The sequence below is a fragment of the Anomaloglossus baeobatrachus genome, chromosome 10 (genome assembly GCF_048569485.1).
Source record: "Anomaloglossus baeobatrachus isolate aAnoBae1 chromosome 10, aAnoBae1.hap1, whole genome shotgun sequence".
NCBI classification, from domain to species: Eukaryota; Metazoa; Chordata; class Amphibia; order Anura; family Aromobatidae; genus Anomaloglossus; species Anomaloglossus baeobatrachus.
This window is the reverse complement of record NC_134362.1, coordinates 121,840,558-121,850,339: the sequence shown is the minus strand read 5'-3', so window position 1 is coordinate 121,850,339 and position 9,782 is coordinate 121,840,558. Positions and strand designations below refer to the sequence as shown.

Genomic DNA, 9,782 nt, shown 5'->3' with positions numbered 1-9,782 from the left:
AATCCAGTAAAAGTTTCATTTGGCTACTTTGCACTCTCGAGATAATCGTCACCATGTGCCAAATGCAATAAAAAAGGAATCTGAACACATTCGCGCAAAAATGAAATGACCACAATTTTCTCCAAAACTATAACAGATGCAAACTTGTCCTGTGTGGTGGAGATGAGATTTGATAAAGTAAGTGGAAATCCAGTAAAAGTTTCATTTGGCTACTTTGCACTCTCGAGATAATCGTCACCATGTGCCAAATGCAATAAAAAAGGAATCTGAACACATTCGCGCAAAAATGAAATGACCACAATTTTCTCCAAAACTATAACAGATGCAAACTTGTCCTGTGTGGTGGAGATGAGATTTGATAAAGTAAGTGGAAATCCAGTAAAACCACAAGGAAGGGGTATACCGGGTGGTACAGGAGTATGAGCGGGTTTTTAGCAAGCACCCTCTAGATTTTGGGCAGATTAAAGGGGTTCAACACCACATCCCTACCGGTACACACTCCCCTATTAAAGAGAGATACAGGCCTATTCCCCCTGCGCACTACCAATGCGCCAAAGACATGTTGAGGAACATGAAGGAGGCAGGGGTTATTAGGGACAGCTGTAGTCCCTGGGCCGCTCCGTTGGTGCTGGTTAAGAAGAAGGATGGCACCATGCGGATGTGTGTGGATTACCGGAAGATTAACCAGATAACGCATAAGGATGCTTACCCTCTGCCCCGCATCAAAGAGTCCCTGGCCTCGCTGAGAACCGCTAACTACTTCTCCACCCTTGACCTCACCAGCGGGTACTGGCAGGTGGCCGTGGCACCGGAAGACCGAGAGAAGACTGCCTATGGGACCGTTTTGCTGTACTTGGATGATGTGATTGTGTACTCACAGACGTATGAAGCCCACCTGGAGCACCTAGCCGAGGTGTTCGCGTCCCTTGCCAAGTATGGGATGAAGTTGAAGCCCTCAAAGTGTCATCTGCTGAAACCCAGAGTGCAGTACCTAGGACATGTGGTTGGTGCGGAAGGTGTCGCCCCCAACCCCGAGAAGATCACCGCCATCCAAGACTGGCCGAGACCGACCACAGTGAGGGAAGTGAGGCAGTTTCTGGGCCTGGTGGGATATTACCGTCGCTTCATTAAGGGGTACACAAAGATGGCTGCCCCCATGCAAGACCTCCTCGTAGTACAGACCAAGGGTGGTAGATCCCTAGTAGCCCCATTGGTGTGGGAAGAAAAGCATGAGGAATCCTTCCGCCAGCTGAGAACAGCCCTGACCGGAGAGGAAATCCTAGCGTACCCTGACTACAGCCGCCCATTCATCCTCTACACCGACGCCAGCAATGTGGGCTTGGGGGCTGTTCTATCCCAGGTCCAAGACAGAAGGGAAAAGGTAATAGCTTATGCTAGCCGAAAACTCCGACCGACTGAGAGGAACCCTGAGAACTACATCTCCTTCAAGCTTGAGCTCTTGGCACTGGTGTGGGCTATCACCGAGCGGTTCCGCCATTACCTGGCAGCAGCCAAGTTCACCGCGTACACAGACAATAACCTGCTGACCCATCTAGATACGGCCAAGCTGGGCGCGTTGGAGCAGCGGTGGGTGACCAGGTTAGCCAACTACGATTTCACCATCAAGTACCGGGCCGGCCGTACCAACGTCAATGCCAATGCACTCTCCCGGATGCCCCACCTGTCGGAAGAGGGGCCAGAGGATGATGACCTCGAAGAGATCGAGTTGCCTGCATTTCACCGGCCATTCACTGAGAAGGTGCACGTCTACCAACAACGGGTGAACCTGGATCCGCTGCCCCGACAGGACTGGCAGGAAGCTCAGGACCAGGCACCTGCTGTCCGCCTGGTCAAGACTCTAGTGGAACAGGGTTCTGCTGGGATAGACCCTGCTGCCCCTGCCGAAGCCCAACGTCTGTGGCAAGAACGGACCCGGCTATACCTACACCAGGGGAAGTTGTATCGCGAGCTGATTAATCCAAAGACTCACGAGAAGATCCGCCAGCTGGTGATTCCCCAGGCTAACGTGCCCACCGTCCTGCAAGCATACCATGATGGTGCAGTGCACTTCGGGTGGAAGAAGCTAGAGATGTTGTTAAGAGAGCGGTTCTATTGGAGTGGAATGCGGGAATCTGTGGAGGACTGGTGCCGAGAATGTGGCCCTTGCGCATTGAGAAGGAAGGACGAGGCCAGCCAGAAGGCACCCCTACACCCGATCATTACACACCAACCGCTGGAGCTGGTTGCCCTTGACCATGTAAAGCTCACCCCCAGCCGAAGTGGGTACACCTACGCTCTGACCATCGTAGACCACTACTCGAGGTTCCTGGTGGTTGTCCCAGTTAAGGACTTAACCGGCCGCACCGCTGCTAAGGCTTTCCAGGCTTATTTCTGTTGACCGCATTGGTACCCGGAGAGGGTGCTTACCGACCAGGGTCCGGCCTTTGAAGCAGAGGTATTCCAGGAATTCTGCCAGTTGTACGGCTGCAAGAAAATCCGGACCACGCCTTACCACGCCCAAACCAATGGCATTTGTGAAAAGATGAACCACTTGGTCCTGGGCCTCCTCAAGACGTTACCACTGGAAGAGCGGAACCTGTGGCTGGAGAAGCTACCTGACCTGGTCGATATGTACAACAACATCCCTTCCAGCTCTACGAAATGCACTCCAGCATACCTGATGAGAGCTCGTCCCGGCCGGCTACCAGTGGATCTGGAAATGGGCTTGGAAGCTTCAGAAGCACTCCTGTCGACAGCTGAATGGGACACTCGGCGGAGGACACAGTACCGACAGGTCCAGGAGTATGTTGAAAAGAACCTGTGCCGGAGTCGGGGACAACAGGAGCAGTGCTTCAACAAGAAGGCGCCTGCCGGTTCCTTCCAACCTGGGGATGTAGTGCTGAAGCGGAAAAGAAGGGCCCACAAGCTGGATGATCAATGGGAAAAAACCCCGTATGTAGTCCAGCCCACAGGATGGGAGAATGGGAAGGCCTACCAGATCAGCCGTGACCAGGGGGGGACTTTGGCCACGGTTTCCCGAGACCACCTGAAGAAGTGCCCACCAGCATTGAGAGTAGCGGATGAGGCTCCAGTTCCCAGTCCAGTGGAGAAGGAAAAAGAGGTAATCCACACCATGATGGGTGATTTTCCAGCAGACTGGCCTACACAGAACGGTGCGGTGATCCTTCCAGTGATACTGTTCCCACAACCCGTGGATGAAGAAATGATGGAAACGGTTAACCGCGAGCCAGTGCCCAGGGATGTACCTGTACCCAGCTCCCCTACGCCTCCGCCTGCCCCACATGATAGCAGGGAGGAGGAACTGACTGTTCCCTCTGCCCCACTGCCTGTCACCACTGACACCGGACCCCGAAGGTCCACTCGCCCCAACCTAGGTAGACCCCCACTTAGGTACAGGGAAACTACTCTTTAAAAGGGGGGGCTTTATGTGTTGAGTGTACCAGTTTGAAAGTTTTAAATGATAAGTAAAGATGATCAACCAAAGAAGTTTACCTGATTGAACCGTGATTAAACCGGCCGTTGCCGGCAACTGTTGTCCCCGTAGGGACTGTGCAACCATTGCGTAAGGAACTGCTTACGGACAAGCCCGAGAACTTGCAGGGCAACCACAAACTTAGTGCAATGTAAATAAAAATGTTTGTTGGCTTGACACCGTTACCGCCTCCGGAGAGGCTGATTTGGGAGGATGGGCCTGGAGGAAAGGGATGGCCTAGGCCCGCCACTATCGTAACCGGTGGCGATCCTCCGGGGGTTCAGGGGTCCCCTTGGACGTGGGCCCCCTGAAAGAGACAGAACCCGCTCGGGCAACTTGGTGCTGGACTGGGGTCAAGGGGTGCTGCCCGCTTCTTAGGGGCAGCATCAGGGCCAGGTTGTTTGGGTGGGAGAAGAGCGGAAGCTGTACCGTTGTAAAAAGTTTATGATGCTTTTACATGTTTTACCGTTTTATTCTTTTTCAGTTGTGAAAATAAAACCGGTGATGGACGGGCAGCCCGCGGACGGTCTGCATTTTACTATAGGGGAATGTGGCACCCTGGACAAGCCAGGTCGTCACAGGTACTACACCAACACACTCTACACTCCGGCTAGGCACACCGAAGCTAAACACAAATCCTAGTTGCCTTCCTCCAGGGGCTGATGTCCACACCAGGGGGTGGGCCAGGCGGTTGATCCCACCCACCGAGGAGTTCACAGTCCTGGAGGCGGGAAAAGGAGTCAGATTAGAGATCAGTTTTGGAGTTAGAGAAGTGAAGAGGAGAGGAGACTGACCGTGTCCGGGTGTGTGGCCCGGGCACTCAGCAAGGTTGGCAGACGGTGGTGACCTTCTGCAGGAGAGGCTGATTGGAGTGAACCGTACGGACCGGGGATGGGCGGTGGCCCGCCGGTACCAGATCGGGGAGTGAAGAGAAGCCAGCACCATCCGGCAGGGCCTACGGACCCCGACCAGGCTAGGAGTCGCCGTAAAACCGGTCAAATCCGTTAGCGACAGGAACCTCCAGGGTTTCCCAGCAGTCAAGACCCGATTGAAGGCAACAGCTCACACCGTAGAGGGAAGCACAGTCACCGCCAAGGCTACAGTTCCCAGGGCCAGAGCCTGCGGGCAAAAGGGGCTCCCTCAGCATCCATCCAAGCTGGGGAGCGGGTTACCGGTGGGGAGCCCGCTAGATTTTGGGGGAATAAAAGGGGTCCAACACCACATCCCCACAGGTGCACACCCACCCATCAAAGAGAGCTATAAGCCAATACCACCTTCACATTGCCAGTGTACCAAGGACATGTTGAGCAACATGAAGGCGGCTGGGGTTATCCGTGACAGTTGTAGCCTTTGGGCAGCTCTGTTGATCCTGTTAAAAAAGAAGGACGGCACCACTCCCCGTATTGAGGAATCGCTAGCTGCATTGAGAACTGCAAATTATTTTTCTACCCTTGATCTCACTAGTCACTATTGGCAAGTGTCCGTTGCTGAGGCAGACCGGGAGAAGACCGCCTTCGCCACCCCTATGGGTCTCTGCGAGTTCAAAAGCATGCCCTTCGAGCTGTGCAATGCGCCAGGAACCTTCCAGAGGCTGATGGAATGCTGCTTGGGACAAGATTTTAGGGTGTATAAAAAGGGAGATTAGATCCCGTGATCCCAACGTATTGTTACACCTCTATAAATCACTTGTAAGGCTACATCTGGAATATGGGAACCAGTTTTGGGCTCCACATTTTAAAAAGGACATTCAGAAGTTAGAGTCAGTTCAAAGGTGGGCAACTAGACTACTACAAGGAATGGAAGGCCTCCCATATGATGACAAGTTGAAAAAGTTATTAAGTGATTATTGGCTGCAATGGGGCTTTCTGGCTGGTGCCAGCCTCTCTTCTTAGCACACAGGAACCACAATCCCTACACCATGCTTCAATGGATTCTCTCATCCCAGCCCAGTAAAACTACATATTTTACACAGTCATAAGCAGCCAAAAGGGATCTATTCTATTCAATTGCAAATGATCTAGATAAGACTGAGAATAAGATACTGCACGGGACATAGCAGAGTTGGTCAAGTTGAGTGGAGATGAGTTTGCTATTTGGCACAGCTTTTTGCATCAATAAAGCAAGTAAAAGGTGTGAAAGATAAAAAAAGGGTGAAAGTGTGAAAAGTGAATTGGCCAAATTGAGGTGCATATAAAGTTTTTGCTTTCTTTCAATTCACTAATGGGGCTCATTTGAATCAGGTGAATTGAGTTCTGCTTTTGGAAACTGGGTTAAGAAGGGGTGCACCAGTCCTGGAGGTACTGCAATACCAGGTCAATGCGTGGAGTGGACAGAGCAAGATTTTTTCCATCTCCTTGTTCTAAAAATCCATTTAATATATGGTCCCCAGAGAGGGGACGTATCAGATATTAAACTGATAAGAACAGATTTAATTTTTTTTTTTTCTGTTTATCAGTAGGACTTCAAAATAACAAAGGTGATCGCCTCCCGTTGCCTGGGAACCGTCCAGGCACAAGAGGGCTATGTGTCACCAGAAGGCGCACACACTTCCTCAAGGCCGGCAGACGTGCAATCCCAGGCACCTTCCAGTACCGACCAAGGTAGCGTCCTCCGAAACTACACTTGATCTTAGCCAAAAGGCCGAGAAGCTATAACCCGAATTGGTTACGGCCTTGAGTGGCACCCTGGCCTATACCGGACACATCTTAGGGAGAGGGAGACAAACCCACGCCTACAGAAGACATTTTGTCACCCAAGCCAACCCTTGAAAAGGCTGTTTTGCAGAGCAAAAACAAGAAGAATGGTGCTTTTTGCAGCCGCCGCCCACTGCAATGAATCTGAATAACTCCTCCTTTTGGACACAAGCACCTCCCCTCCCCCTTGCAGTCTTTCCAATTCATGATACAAAAAGACGGACGGACAGGACAGGACAGGACAGGCTGCCTGACTTTCCGTCACTGCCACCCTTTGCCATCCTTGCCCGTAGAAAGCCCTTTCATCATCCCCAAACCCTAATCTTTTCCCTTCCCTTCCCAGATGCGTCTCACTCCCTTTCATTAGGAAGTGAGCGCAGCCTTTTCTCCGTTCTGCACATGCGCGACGTTAAACACAAATGCGCAGGCGTGCGTTCCATTACCCTCACTGCATTCCACTCCCATACAGGAAGTGGGCGCAGCTATTACTACGGTCGCACATAAAAGAACCCACGGCCACCACTGCACATAGCTGACTCCACCACAGGACACCCACTTCTACACCAACGCAGGTAAGACAGGATCGGCACCTCTATGCTCCCGTTACAATCAGGCTCAGTCACCATGTGATAACGCTCTCAACTCTTTAGTTGCAGGCTCCCCTTGCTTCACCTCCACTGGCTGTGCTGCCATTTCCTCTCCCACCTGGAAGGTATACTTTATTCCACTATTTTCCTGTTTCTCTCTTCCCCCTTTTCCCATAACCTACTTTTATCTGCATTTGTGGGGTATCTATATGCTATTTACATCATAGTTTTATTCATTAATATGGAAGGGAAGAGTGCCCATGAGAGTGTTGAACTGCGGAGAGCAAGAGATTAAGCTGCTCCGATTTGCCACCATTGATAAGCTGTTCTCAGTGGATATACATGCTATCCAAACAGCAGCATCCACCATTGCTTCAGCCCACCCATTCAGTGACAGCTCACCAAGTCAGCCAGAGGAGTGGTGTAAGGAATTACACGTAGGCACTGACTCCACACCTTCACATCACAAGAAGGGGGTCTACAGGCTAGTGCAAGAATACGAGCAAGTCTTCAGCAAACATCCGCTAGACTTTTGAAGAATAAAAGGGGTCAAACACTACATCCCCACAAGTGCACACCCACCCATCAAAGAGAGATATAAGCCAAAACTACCTGCACATTACCAGTGTACCAAGGACATGTTGAGCAACATGAAGGAGGCTGGGGTTATCCGTGACAGTTGTAGCCTCTGGGCAGCTCCGTTGGTCCTGTTAAAGAAGAAGGACAGCACCACTCCCCTGTATTGAGGAATAGCTAGCTGCATTGAGAACTGCAAATTATTTTTCTACCCTTGATCTCACTAGTCGCTATTGGCAAGTGTCCGTTGCTGAGGCAGACCGGGAGAAGACCGCCTTTGCCACCCCGATGGGTCTCTGCGAGTTCAAAAGCATGCCCTTCGAGCTGTGCAATTTGCCAGGAACCTTCCAGAGGCTGATGGAATGCTGCTTGGGACACCGAAACTTTGAAACGGTACTGCTATACCTTTATGATGTTATTGTTTATTCTAAAGCAAACAAGATTTTAGGGTGTATAAAAAGGGAGATTAGATCCGGTGATCCCAACGTATTGTTACCCCTCTATAAATTACTTGTAAGGCCACATCTGGAATATGGGGTAAAGTCCTGAGCAGGTTGATAACCATTGGTTTGAGCATGGTAGGGTGTAGTGCGCATCTTCCTGCATCGGTAAAAGCTGCAGAAGTCCTTGAAGATTTCCGCTTCAAAGGCTGTGCCTTGATCTGTGAGGACTCTCTCTGAGTAGCCATGAGGTCTGCATAAGTGTGCTTGGAAGACCTTCGCTGCAGTATGGGCCATTAGATCTTTGACTTGTACCACAACCATAAATCTCGAGTAGTTGTCTACCATCGTAAGTGCATACGTGAGCTCGCCTCGATATTCTGCAACAAAACTCCCTTTTTCGATTTCAGTTTCAGCAAACACTCCTCTTCCTGTAGAAAATTTTATCATTACCTAAGACAGTCATTCTAATGCATGACAATATTAAGGCAATTTAGTTAAAACTTGTTTTAACTCACCTTTAAGGGGATTGATGTATTTCATGGTCAATCCAGGTTTGTCAGTGATGGCACTGACATAATGTATGGCGTCTTTTTCGGGCGTTATCCTTTGCCTTTTCATTGTGAAAATCCAGTTGCCTATATCAAAGCAAATTCTACTACTTGTAAAGTATGCAGAAAATGAAATGTAGAACATATAACATCAACTGCTTAGGAACGCATCATAGGTTAGTACTTAAAAGGATATTGTCATGTTCTAGTCATAATGCAAGCTGGACATTTTTCATGTTACCCTGTAATCGCCGGCCTGTTCTAATGCTCACAAGCCAAGATATAGGCTCAGCTGCTAAGGCTTCCCTCTGCCTTCTGAATGAAACTTGAATATGTCTGGGTCACTGTGTATATAGCAGGTGCTCAGAAAAAATAAGAGTCAATTCAATAGAAATAGCTCTGGCACACTATAGTGATCAATAACGTAAGAAAAGAACTCTTGGAATGCTGAAAATTCTTTATTTGTGCAAAAGGATAATTCATCCAACGTTTCGACCTTGTTTTTAGGTCTTTATCAAGGATAAAGTTATATAAGATCATAAAGGGTTACAAAACCATATAAACACGTAATTAGTACATAGTACAACATAACAGTACAATATATTGCTACTTGAGAGTACAATGGGTCAAATGACCATGATGCACATACATAAAATTTTTCCAAAGCCATAGTGAAAACATTTGTACTGAGGAAAGAAAATTTCCACATGACCTATCTGGAGAAACATTCTGGATCAAACAACCAAAAATAGTCAAGCAGGTAAATACACACCTATATGGATAACAGGATGATATGTGTTCAATTGTATAGCGTCATTGCGATTAAGGTACAAATGGAAAACTTGCAATCCTATATAGTGAAGGAAATGAACACATATCATATCAAAGAACACAGGAACATGGGTGTGAGAAAAACCTCAATGTTTATACTTTGTTCTTTATAATGGTGTGAACATGTATATGTCTCAGTACCTTATGCACTTGAGAATTCTAGTGAGTAGATCATGAAAGCCTATTTCAGAACTGGAATCGGTAAATAATTGTAGGTGGAATCTAAATGAAAAGATGGTACAAGTGTTATCATGACACGTGGGCTATAACACAATGGACCGTGTGACAAAGAAGAAAGGAGAGAAAGAAGAGGAAGAAAATGCAACTACCTGTAACATTACGTGATAGTCACTGGTAAGTATCACTTGACAATTCAAGTGAAAAAGGATTCCTTTATTAAAGGGTTCTCAGTCGCCTCATGATCATGAAATACTAGGGTAAATGATATGAGAATGGGTAAGAAGCACCACTAAAGGAAATATGAGATGCAGGACATATATCTATAAACCCCTGAACTACATGATAGAAATAAAAAGAAGAAAAAAGAAAAAAAAGAAGAAAGAAGAACACATAGAATGCGGAAAGAGAATGGGTACAACTACCTGAGTTAC

General features: G+C 48.5%; 1 pseudogene; it reads right to left on the bottom strand.

The window, feature by feature from the left end:
- Window positions 1-5,768: 5,768 nt before the first annotated feature.
- On the bottom strand, window positions 5,769-5,974 carry LOC142255475 (U2 spliceosomal RNA; annotated as a pseudogene).
- Window positions 5,975-9,782: the final 3,808 nt, after the last annotated feature.